Genomic DNA, 12,159 nt, shown 5'->3' with positions numbered 1-12,159 from the left:
CTCAAGGATGCAGCTCTGCGCCCTGGAGATAACTCCGTCTGAGCTGCAGGGGGCAACTCGACCGACCTGCATTCCCCAGCCCTCCCCCACCGCGCTGCACTGTGCCTCTGATTTGCATTCTCAGAGCTAATGCTCACCTTTCAAATAAGGGCCGCGCCAGGCTGTGGTCCGGGCTCCTCATCCTTTTTCCCCTTCTTCACCCGTCACTGCTCCCATCTTTCTCTCACCTCTTCTTCCGATGAATCTGCGAGGCTTTCTTACCTTTGTTCCTTCAAGTTTCTTTCTCTGCCTCCTTTGCTCTGCTCTGAACATCCCTAAATGTGTCACTTGTGTCTTATCCTCACTTGTCCTTATTTTTTTTTCTCCTGACCCTTTTCATAGTCTCTTTCTTTTTCTTACACTTCTGTCGTTCTCTGCTAGTAATGCTTGTTGAATCCAGTGGATGGATGGGTGGATGGGTGTGTGGATGGGTGGATGGATGGATGGATGGATGGGTGTGTGGATGGATGGATGGGTGGGTGGGTGTGTGGATGGATGGATGGGTGGGTGGGTGGATGGGTGGATGGATGGATGGGTGGGTGGGTGGATGGGTGGATGGATGGATGGGTGGGTGGATGGGTGGATGGATGGATGGGTGGGTGGATGGGTGGATGGATGGATGGGTGGGTGGATGGATGGGTGGATGGATGGGTGGGTGGGTGGGTGGATGGATGGATGGATGTGTGGATGGGTGGATGGATGGATGAGTGTGTGGATGCGTGGATGGGTGGATGGGTAGGTGGATGGGTGGATGGATGGATGGATGGGTGGGTGGGTGGATGGATGGATGGCTGGGTGGGTGGGTGGGTGGATGGATGGATGGATGGATGCGTGATTGGGTGGATGGGTGGATGGATGGATGGATGGATGGGTGGATGGATGGGTGGATGGATGGATGTGTGGATGGATGGATGGATGTGTGGATGGGTGGATGGATGGCTGAATGAGTGAGGCTTCCACTCTCCTGCTTCAAGTCTACTCTGACGTGTCCTCGTTACCAGACTCTGAAGACATGCCCCCGTAGACGTCCAAGGGCCTTGGACCCCCACCTGGTTTCCTTTTTTAACCTTGTCCCAGGCTCCCATGGGATTCCTGTGCAGCCACACGAGACAAGCAGGAGATAAAGGGGGAGGTTTAAGTCTGCACGTGGCTCCCACAGAAACTTCCAGCTCTCATTTTTGGCTGCTCTAAGAGTGGGCTTCTTGTTTGATGACGCTGGTGACCTTAACTGTGAAATGCAAGGACCCAACCTTTTCACTTAGAAGATTCTTGGGGCCACTGGGCTCAGCCCACACTCACGTGCCAGCCCCCAGCCTACCAGGAGCAGGACTTGGCTTGTCAGTGCTCACGTTTAGGGCTGTGCTTGCCCCATGTCCAGTTTTGTCCCTTCCAAACTGCCTCACCCAGACCCCAACCTGGAATGGAACTCATGGTTTCCACCCACCTCTCCTGTGCTAGAATTTAACTTAGATGAAGCCCAGAGGGCTCCAGAATTGGAACCAACTGGTGGTCTCGGTGACTTGACAGCCCCCGTGGCCAAGGCAGGCTTGCTGACCAGGCCTGGAAGGCACCGCAGGAGAAAACAGTGTTTCATTACCATCAGGGCTGGCCCGGAGCAAAGCTGCCCTTCCGGGAGTGAGAGAGGGTGACCTCACGCTGGGCTTTGGGTTTGGCCAAGGGGTGTCCAGCCACGGCTCACGGAGACCATCGGAGCTGTCAGTTTGCTGTGTGTGCAGCTCTGGAATCTAGACGGAGCGAATGCTTGTAAAGAGCCAATGTGATAAATTGATACACATTTGAGAACAATTTAAGTCTGTCATTCCTAATTCTGCTTTTCACAAAAGCTTCTCTGCAGTAGTGGTAGAAAAATGAGAGCTGGAGGGGGGGAGGGGGGAGCTATATCCTTTGGTCATGCGAGAGGTGTACGCCCTTCCAAACTCCTCTGCCCTGACGGGTGCACGTCAGAAGCCACTACAGGAGATGTCTGGATATGTGGCAGGGCCTGGGGAGGGGGAGGGCCGGTGTTTGCCATGTCCCCCAACCACCCCCAAATCCTCACTACCCATAGATGCTTCCTCTTTTCCCGAAAGCTATCAAGTTGAGACATTTTCATGCCACAGAAGCCATTGGTCCTCCGCCCGGGTCACCTGGAAGTGGATGGGTGGAGCACCTTGAGGAGTGTCAGGTGGAAATATTACCTGGTGGCCTGGTGCCCAAGGAGATGCCCCGGGGGTGGTGGGCAGTGCCCTAGGCTGAGGGGCAGGACATGCCTCGGATGATGGCTGAGAAGTTTGGCTGTAACTTGAGTTGGGGGGAGGGTTGCATGTTGAATAAAGAGGTGTAAAGAGAAGAGATGGATTCCAGTGGATGTGATGGAGGCCGGAGGCGTGACCAGAGATTGGCTGAAAAGTGAGCGGCATGGCTCCGGATTTGAGGCAGGACCCAGCGGGCAGGATAAAGCACCCGGCGTATGCGTTGGACAACGGTGTGCTGTTAGTTATCACCTCCTGGGCAGTGCCCCATCTCCCTCAGAGTCATGCTGTTTGTTTCTGTCCCCTGCAGGCCTTTGTACATAGGCAGTACTTAGTCCTTATTGATTGCTTACTCTGGTTTTGTATCTAGAAAAAAAGGAACAGGAAGAAATAGATAAGGAAGTTGCTCAGATTGTAGGGCTTAAGAGCGTGTGGCTGGGACCAATGTGATTTTCTCAAAAGGCTTAGATCTTGTTTGTAATGTGTATCTGCTGGGATGATTTTTGGCTGCAAGTTATAGAAACAAAATCACAGTTTTATACATACTAGGGATTTTGTTCTTCTCAAAGGTTAGCTTGGACCCAAAGTCCGTGAAGCATCCTATGCAGCCATACTTAGAGTGTGGACTTTGTCTTCATGCTCACAAGATTGCTGCTCTTCTTCCAAGCATTGCATCCACATTCCATGTAGGAAGACAGGGACAAACAAAAGGTGCTTCTCACCTGATTCCTGCTCCTCTACAGACCCTTCCTAGATGTCTCACCCAGAAACTTCCACTTACATCTCATTGGCCAGAATTGTGTCACACACCCACAATTCCAGCTGCAAGGGAGGCTAGAAATACAGTTGTTGTTTTTTTTTTAAGGTGGGTACAGTAATGCTCCAAACAAAATTGGGGCTCTGTTGATAAGTAAGAGAGAATGGATATTGGGTCGGCAGCTGGCAGTGTCTGCCACTACACTGTGAATTTAAAATGATAATTGCTGCTTTCAAAATATGTATCAGCGAAGCTCTACTGATTGCTATACACATGTTAATTCATGGGAAATATTATCATCTCAATATTTCAGTTGAATGAGCTGAGATAGACAGAGATTAAAAAGTTAACTGGTTCGTGCCCCGGTCCGGGAAGATCCCACATGCTGTGGAGCGGCTGGGCCCGTGAGCCATGGCCGCTGAGCCTGCGCGTCCGGAGCCTGTGCTCTGCAACGGGAGAGGCCACATCAGTGAGAGGCCTGCATACCACAAAAAAAAAAAAAAAAAAAAAGAAGTTAACTGGGGTGCCAGAGAAGAATTTTGCAGGAGGAATTTTCTAGCTGCTTCTCTAAGTGCCCTTTTTGTAGGAATGAAACGGATTGTAGGGCAGGAGACACACAGGAAGGGCTGCATCGGTTCTTTCCCACTAAGCTTTCATTTCAGAGCTGTAAACACAGTAGACATTGCTGGTGTGTACCGGTGTCTCCAGCCTGTTCTCACAGGCAGTAGATCATCCTTCTCAATAATCTTTCACCCGTTTTTATGTCAGAAGTCCTTTCAATTAAGCGGAGGTTTCATTGGAATAATTAAACCCTCCATCTCAAGCCTCTCACTCCAATCATCCAGGCAGATCAATTAACCAGAGACGCATTTATCTAACTCATGGTTGACCCCCTTCTCATTCCAGAGCTTTTGCTCTGGGGCAGCCCGCAGAGAGGAGAGATGTCTGTCCCACAGAGACAGCTCATTTCCAAAGGGCTTGGCACTCCCTGGATCTGAAGTCATTGCAGCCTCCTTGTTTATAATAATAAAGCAAAAAAAGAGAAAGATATGGAGCCCAGGAAGCAAGGAGTCTGATTAGTTAGATTAGATGCTGTGCTTCGTCAGTGTTAGCTGTGATGATGGCGAGTTTTAGACCAGGTGATGCTGAGCCGGTGAGGGTTGAGTTGGAATCTCTGCTCTGCCACTTAGTGGCTGTGGGATCTCACCCCGTTATTTAACTCTCTGATCTGACCTTGTCATAAAATGGGAATCCTAAAACCGACCTTATCAGGCTCCTGTGAGTGTTAAGTGAGGCAGCATCTGTGACGTGCCCAGCACACAGTCAGCGCTTCTGGTTTACAAAGGGGTGAGCCGTCTGACAAGCTTTACGAAAAATAGAATATAGTACGTGTTCAGAGAATGGAGGCAACTGATTGATTCTTTATACTGCAATACCTTAAATGGTTCCAACTGTTGACATGGGTAATTTTTTTTTACCATGATAATACATACGTCATGCAGAGATAAAGTAGGCTTGTCATGAAAAACATCCATCCCCAGCCCTGATCCCCAGAGGCAGCTACTTCTCTTTTTCTCCATGTCGTTTTCTTCTGTTATTTACCTCCTTATTTCTAAATAATATGCTTACATTGCTATTTATCGATATGTCGGTTTTAAGACACTATTTATTGACACGCCTTTAGGTGGATGATAATTTAGCTCCCTTTTCCTAGTTCCCCACTCCATGCACTTCGCCCCCCCACCCCGCCGTCATCTCGGTACATTTAGATCAGTTTTACCTGTTACATTATCGTGACCAGGTAAATATTGTTCGTGTTGAAGCAAGTTGTATGCTGAGATTATGTTTCCTTTCCTATCTTTTTGTTTTTTCCAAAGTTAATATCGCCTCTCTTTTTTTTTCACTTGCTGAGGCTTTTTTAATGTACCTATCCTCAATTTTTTCTTTCTGGCTCTCAGACCTGTCATTTGCCTAATAATAATATTTCCTAAATTATGAAATATATCAGATAATGGCTCATGATTTTCCCCCTGGCAGTCTGCATCTCGTGGGCCCTCCATGATCCTGCCAGAATCTTGGCCAGCTACTTTTTACTGCATCCCTCTCATCCTGCAACTTTCCTTGCTGCTGTTTCCTGGCCTTCATACCTTCTTTATTGTTTTATTCCCTCATTTTACTGGAGCATAGCCTGCAGTAGCTTCCTAAGAAAGGGTGCGTGGGATCTAAATGTTTAGAGTCCTCACCTTTCTGAAAATAGCATCATTCTCTTTTCACACGTAATAGCTTGGGTAGGTATAGGATCCTAGGTTTAGAAGTATCTTCCATTGGAAATGTGAAGGCATCACCCAGCTTCCAGCATTACTGTTGAAAGACCTGATGCCAAACTTACTTCTAGTCCTTTGCGCATGACTTGATGCTTTCTCCCAGGAGGATTTTAGGGTCTTCTCTTATTCCCTGGTGGCCTGAAATTTCAGAATGATTTTCTGAGAAGGTTCTTTTCCACTGAGTGTACTGAGCACTCAAAGGACCCTTTAACACTGAAGACTCGGGACTTTCCTGGTGGCGCAGTGGATAAGACTCCGTGCTCCCAATGCAGGGGGCCCGGTTTCGATCCCTGGTCAGGGAACTAGATCCCACATGCACGCCACAACTAAGAGTTCACATGCCACAACTAAGGAGCCCTGGGCCTCAACTAAGGAGCCCACGTGCTGCAACTAAGGAGCCCGCCTGCCACAACTAAGGCCTGGTGCAACTAAATAAATATTTTTAAAATAATAATAAAAAATAAATAAAACTGAAGACTCATGTTTTTACATTTGGAGAATCCTCTAATACTATTTTCTCTGACAATTTCATCCTATAATTGATATTGTATCACCACATGATATACAGGAAAGGAAGCATAATTTCTGCATGATTTCTACTTATTGGATATTAGACCTTCTAAATTGACTTCATTTCCCTCCTTTCTTATTTTCCTTCTCTTTTTGTTAACTTTCGGGGCGATTTCCTCAACTTTATCTTCCAAACTTTCTATCGATTATAAACTTCGGCTACTTTATCTTAATCATGAAGAACTCTTTCTTGTCCTTTGCTCCCTTGTCAAAGCACCCTACTATTGTTTTATGACTGCAATATCTTATCTAATCTCTTAATGGATTTTAATTATTGGATTGTGTTTTTTCCGTCTTCCCTTAACACATTGTCTGCTTTCTGCCCTTTCCCTGTATCAGTTTGTCTATTTCGATCTCTTCCTTTCATGTGGAGACTTTGCTTAAACATTATGTGCCCCTTGACTCTCTGTTTATTCTTACGTGGGAGGGAACAAAAACTGCATGCAAGTTCTGCTTGCATAATTGGCCTCCCTGGAGCGTGAATAATCACTGGCTGACTGTGCTTGAATAACACCAATGACAGGGAGCTCATAACTCACCAAGCAATTGACTCCTCTTTTGAGAAGCAGGAGTTATTCTTTTGAACCCTGAGCCAATATCTGCCATCTTAGAACTTTGGTTTTAGTTCTGTCTTAAGTTTGTGTGTTAAAGTGATATTTCAGGGAGATTTTGTACATACACTTTCTGGTTAGAGTCATTTAAAAGGTAAACTTTTTTTAAAAAGGCAATTCTAGGGTCTGTATGGTAGTGATTAAGTCCAAATCCAGCCTTCCACGCTAATCATATGACTTTGAACCTCTCCCAGGTTTGATTTTCTTGGCTATACTGTGGTGATGACGGTGATGACGGTGATGGTGGTGGTGGTGGTGGTGATAAAACCACCTGTCTCAAAGAGTTCTTGAGCAGTTAGGCTTAGCCAAGTGCCTGACAGACTAAGTCGTCTACAAACACAGGGATGATGTTTCCACCAGTTGAATGTCATACCTAAGAGTCAATCGCTCAGGAGACGTAGCCGATACATTTTCCCCGACCTTAGGACCAAGTTTTCGAGGGTGAACTCAAAATTCAAAGGGCAGAAATAGAAAGTTCAGCCTCATTACTGGGTGTCTTGTGCCTCAGTTTTCCCAAACTACATTGGCACATCATCGGATAGTACAAACCTGCTTTCCCTTTCCTGCAATTAAAACCTCTCCTACTATGAATTTTCTTAAAGCTTTTTCTTCTGATTATAAAAGAGGAAAAATGCAAATGCATACTTCTTTGTTTAATGCAAATACAGAGAAGTATCATTTCCCTGGGCCTCCCTGGGCCTTGGTTTGTTGGGCTGAGGACGGCCGTGCCGATCTTGGCTAGGGCACCTTGCCTGCCCGTAGGTTTCCTGCTCCCCCAGCCCTCGCCCGGGGCCCCACAGCCGAGAAGACCAAGGAGACAGTGTCCTCCAGAGAGGCATGTTGCCGCCACCTCCCCGGGGCTGAGGGTCTGAGACAGCTGACTCCGATCCAAGCTGACACCCAACAAGAAGAGCTGCTGTCAGCCCTGGGAGATCTGGTGTCATCTATGATTAATCCTCAAAGCCAAAACCCAACAAGTTTCTGATTAGACGATGGCATCCCAGGGTCCCCGTCACCCCTGAGTGGAGCTGTGGGTTTGGAGCAGCCGTCTGGGGCCCCTGCCAAGGGACCCTGGCAGCTGTCAAGACAGGTGTCAGGGACTTCCCTGGTGGCGCAGTGGTTAAGAATCCGCCTGTCAATGCAGGGCACACGGGTTCGAGCCCTGGTCCGGGAAGATCCCACACGCCGCGGAGCAACTAAGCACGTGCGCCACAACTACCGAGCCTGCGCTCTAGGGCCCGCGAGCCGCAACTACTGAGCCCCCGAGCCACGACCACTGAAGCCCACACACCTAGAGCCCGCGCTCCACAACAAGAGAGGCCACTGCAATGAGAAGCCCGCGCATCGCAACGAAGAGTAGCCCCCGCTCGCCGCAACTAGAGAAAGCCCTGCACAGCAACGAAGACCCAACGCAGCCAAAAATAATAAATAACTAAATAAAATTGCCATCTCTCAAACCACTGAAAACAGATAAAACACAGAAGAGCGGTGTCGGCCCCTCCTCACCTTCTCGGGGTCTGCACCTCCCCCTGCGCCTCCCCTCCACCGCCCTTTCTCCAGAAGGAGAGCCGGCCCTTCCCCTCAAAACCCACAGCCCCAGCTGGGCTCCTGGGGGGACTGGCTGGGCATGACAGCCTTGCCAGTCACCATGAGGACCGCCGCCCTGGGGAGGTGACGGTGTGTTCCTGCCCAGAGCCGCGGGAGCAGAGCTGAGACGTCATTCACAGCGAAGGGGATGCGTCTGGACTCAGGAGTGCGGTTGGCTGCTTTTTTTTTTTTTTTTTTTTTTTTTTTGCGGTACGCGGGCCTCTCACTGCCGCGGCCTCTCCCGTTGCGGAGCACAGGCTCCGGACGCGCAGGCTCAGCGGCCATGGCTCACGGGCCCAGCCGCTCCGCGGCATGTGGGGGATCTTCCGGGACCGGGGCACGAACCCGTGTCCCCTGCATCGGCAGGCGGACTCTCAACCGCTGCGCCACCAGGGAAGCCTGGTTTGCTGCTTCTGACCTGATGAATTACTAGCTGATTAGAACCTCTCCACTCTGCAAATGCTTCTATCAAAGACTTCTAACGAGCTTCCACGCGGCCATGAGCAGCCCCACAGTTACCATGTGGCCTTCTCTCCATTCCCAGAGTCTTGGGACCTGAGGCCAGTGGCCTTCCCGGCTGTCCATCGGTGGGAACAAAAGCCCTTCTCCCCCAGCAGCTCCAGGCCGTGGTCCACTGCATCCCCATCACCTGAAGAGATGCCCTGGGATTGTGTGGCCTTTGCTTCCAAAGCAGCGGGCCCCTTGTCTGCTTGAATGGTTCTCTGTCTGCAACCTGTGGCCTTGTTTCAAGTCATATTATCTTTCCTCTTACAGATCCTGCCCATCAGACCTCCACATCCAGAAGGAAACTGGCTCAGGGAAGGACCAGCCCCAGCCAGAAGGAGTAAAAGGAATACAAGTCACCTCCTGTCTATTGGGTGCCGACTCTATGCCAGGTACTTCACGTGTGTCTCCTTTATGTAAAATAAAGAGAAAGCGAGGTTACCTGAGACTTGCCAGGGGAGTGGGGAGGGGCGGGTTCCAGGCCGAGGGAGGAGCAGGAAGCAGGTTCTGAGCAAGCGGGCACCTGGTGGGGAATCAGAGACCGTCAGGCGAGGCGCAACCGTGGGCGCTGGTGGGGGGCCACCCTCAGCTCGGAGGTCAAGACAGAGATGCTGAAGTGTGTCACAGCAGCAGCTGGGGCCACACGGTCCATGTTTCCAGCGAATGGCGGAGGAACGTGAGACCAGCAGCTGCCACGGAGTTTGTCCACCGGCAGGTAGTCTCCTTGGCCTGTAAAAACTTGAGCAAAATAGCCCTTCCTGTAGAATATGGCCCAGGAGCCTTGAACCTGCTTTTTCTGGCTGTTGTGTGTAGAAAGACAGATGTGGTCTAGGGTTTGACTCAAGACCAAGCCAGACCCTGCTGAGGGTACTGTCCGAGTTGCCATCAACTCTGGCTACAGCTGAGGGGAGGGAGGACTGTCCAGCCCGATAGGTTGTTAAAGCTCAGGGCCTCGGCGTCTAAGAGTGTGTTTCCGAGCAGATGTTTCATCCAGGTTCCTCCAGGTGATGGGGCCAAGTCAGGCTGAGTTACAGGGAAGCGTTTGAGAAGAGAAATACATTTGAAATTGTGGTCACGGTGGGTTTTTTTTCTTTTGAGCCTAGCTATACTATCCAGAGTTCCTGCCCGTGAAATATTTCATACATTTTTATACATACACACACACACACATAAAAATGTATACGTCTATCTATGAAACAACAGTAAAACGGACACGTGTGTCCCAGCTGAAGCAGTATTTCCCAGGATCACACATGTCACCTATGTGTCCCACAACGTCACAGCCATCCTGCTGCCCTCAACCTTCTGACGTTTATCAGACCCCTGCTCTTCAGTACAGTTTTGCAGTATATCCTCAACCATATAGCTGAGTTGCGTGTGTTTGGGAAATTTCACGGGCGCTCCCCTATCGCACGTAATCTTTCGCGACTTGCTTTTACACTCAGCGTCACCTCCCCGAGGTCCGTCCGTGTTGACGCATGGAGCCGTAGTTCTTTTCCCCTGCCCTGCTGTAGGGTATGCCATCGTTGAATACGCACATTAGTTACCCCCTCTACTTGTGTCGGGACGTCTGTATGGTGTCCAGGTTTTTTGGATACACGATGCCGCTGTTGAATATTCATGCCCGAGTCTCCAGCTCAAATTAATGGGGAGATTCTTGAAGGTCTGTAGCAAGGACCAGGCATCACATGTGGCCAGGCTTACAGGGCTGGGAAGCAGAGTTATGCACCCAGAGAGTGGCCTCTTGCCACTTCTCAGGGGCCCTCGGGGTCTCTCACTGCAGCTCCGCCTGGCAGACCAGCTCCCTCCGCTTCCATAGCCTCAACCTGCCTGGGGCTCTGCTTTACTGTGGCCAAGCTCTGGCCTCCACTGTGGCCACCCTGATGCCACCTTCTAGCTAACTCCCCACAGCACATTCACCCGCCCCACTGTCTCTTTGGCCCATAGGAAATTCCCAGGTCAAGGGATTGGACTAGTGCACCCAGCCTCGGGATTGGTCCTCTTTGGGGCAGGTCAGTCGGCTGTGGCTGGAGGGTTTATTTGGTACAGACAGGATATCAGGGCTGTGGCCATCTGAGGACGTGAGCAGGAAGGCAGATATTACATTTTGGCGTATCTATTTCCCTAGACTTGGCTGTCATCTTTGTTCATTTTTCTTTTTCTCCTTTTCAAACTATACACATAATACATTGATACGTGTGTGTGTTGTAAACACTAAAACAGTATAGGTAACGTCCAAGTCCTCCTGGCCTGTAACCTCAGAATTCCTCCCTCTTCTTAGATAGAATCAGTATAACCAGATCCTGTCAAACTTGTCCCCTCCCTCCTTCTTTCCCTCCCCTCCCCCCTCCCTATTTCTCTCTCCCCTTCTCTCTCTTTCACACACAAACACACACACACACACATACACACACTTACACACACACACCCCTACCTATATAATTATAGGTGTTGCATTACATGAATGATTTTATACTGTGTTGTGATATTTTTTCTGACACCAAGTGTACAGTCTTTTCTTGACACCAAATACGTGTCATAGTTTCACACATCCACCAATTCTCTGACACCAACTGGGTGTCCAGCAATCCAGTTCAATTCTGACACTAACTGTCCAGAGGCAGCAAAGATGCCGCAGGCTAAGGGCTCAATCCCACACGCCTGCCCCCGCCTCGGATGCTGGCCCCAAACCCAGGGCCACCTGCCCTCTGCCTGAGCAGCTCTAAATCAGGGTCTCCCACAGCCTCCTCGCCAGGTGCAATAATTTGCTGGAATGGCTCACAGAACTCAGGAAAACACTATACTTACTATAACAGTTGATTTTAAAGGGTACAAATGAAAACACATATGAGGAGGTCCGGAAGGGTCCCGAGCACAGGAGCCTCTGTTCACATGGAGTTGAGATGAGCCACTCGCCCAGCATGTGCTTGAATTCAGAAACTTGGAAGCTCTTTGCCCCCCATCGTTGAGGGATTTTCATCAAGGTGCTATTATGTGTGTGATTGGTTAACTCATTCTCTGTTGGTGACTGAGTTCAATCTCTAGCCCCTCTCACCTCCCCTGAGGCAGGAATGTGGGGCTGAAAGTTACAACCTTCTAATCACTCCCCTGGTTCTTCTGGCATTCAGCTCCCACCCTAAAGCTACTAGGGGCCCCTTACCCAAGAGTTATCTTGTTACCATACAAAAAGCATTCACACTCTTGTCACTCTGGAGATTACACTCTGTGCTGGGAACCCGGGGCAAAGACCAAATATATTTTTTAATTATACCGCATGTATGTGTGTACATTTTTACTTTTATATTTTTATTTTTTTAACATCTTTATTGGAGTATAATTGCTTTACAATCGTGCGTTTGTTTCTGCTTTATAACAAAGTGAATCAGCTATACATATACATATATCCCCATATCTCTTCCCTCTTGCGTCTCCCTCCCTCCCTTTACTTTTTTAAATAAACGATGTCTTGGGATCTTTTTATGTCACCACATCCTTTCAAAATGTTATTCTATAGT

This window comes from Hyperoodon ampullatus (genome assembly GCF_949752795.1).
Source record: "Hyperoodon ampullatus genome assembly, chromosome: 14".
NCBI lineage: Eukaryota > Metazoa > Chordata > Mammalia > Artiodactyla > Ziphiidae > Hyperoodon > Hyperoodon ampullatus.
This window is presented reverse-complemented; position numbering follows the sequence as displayed.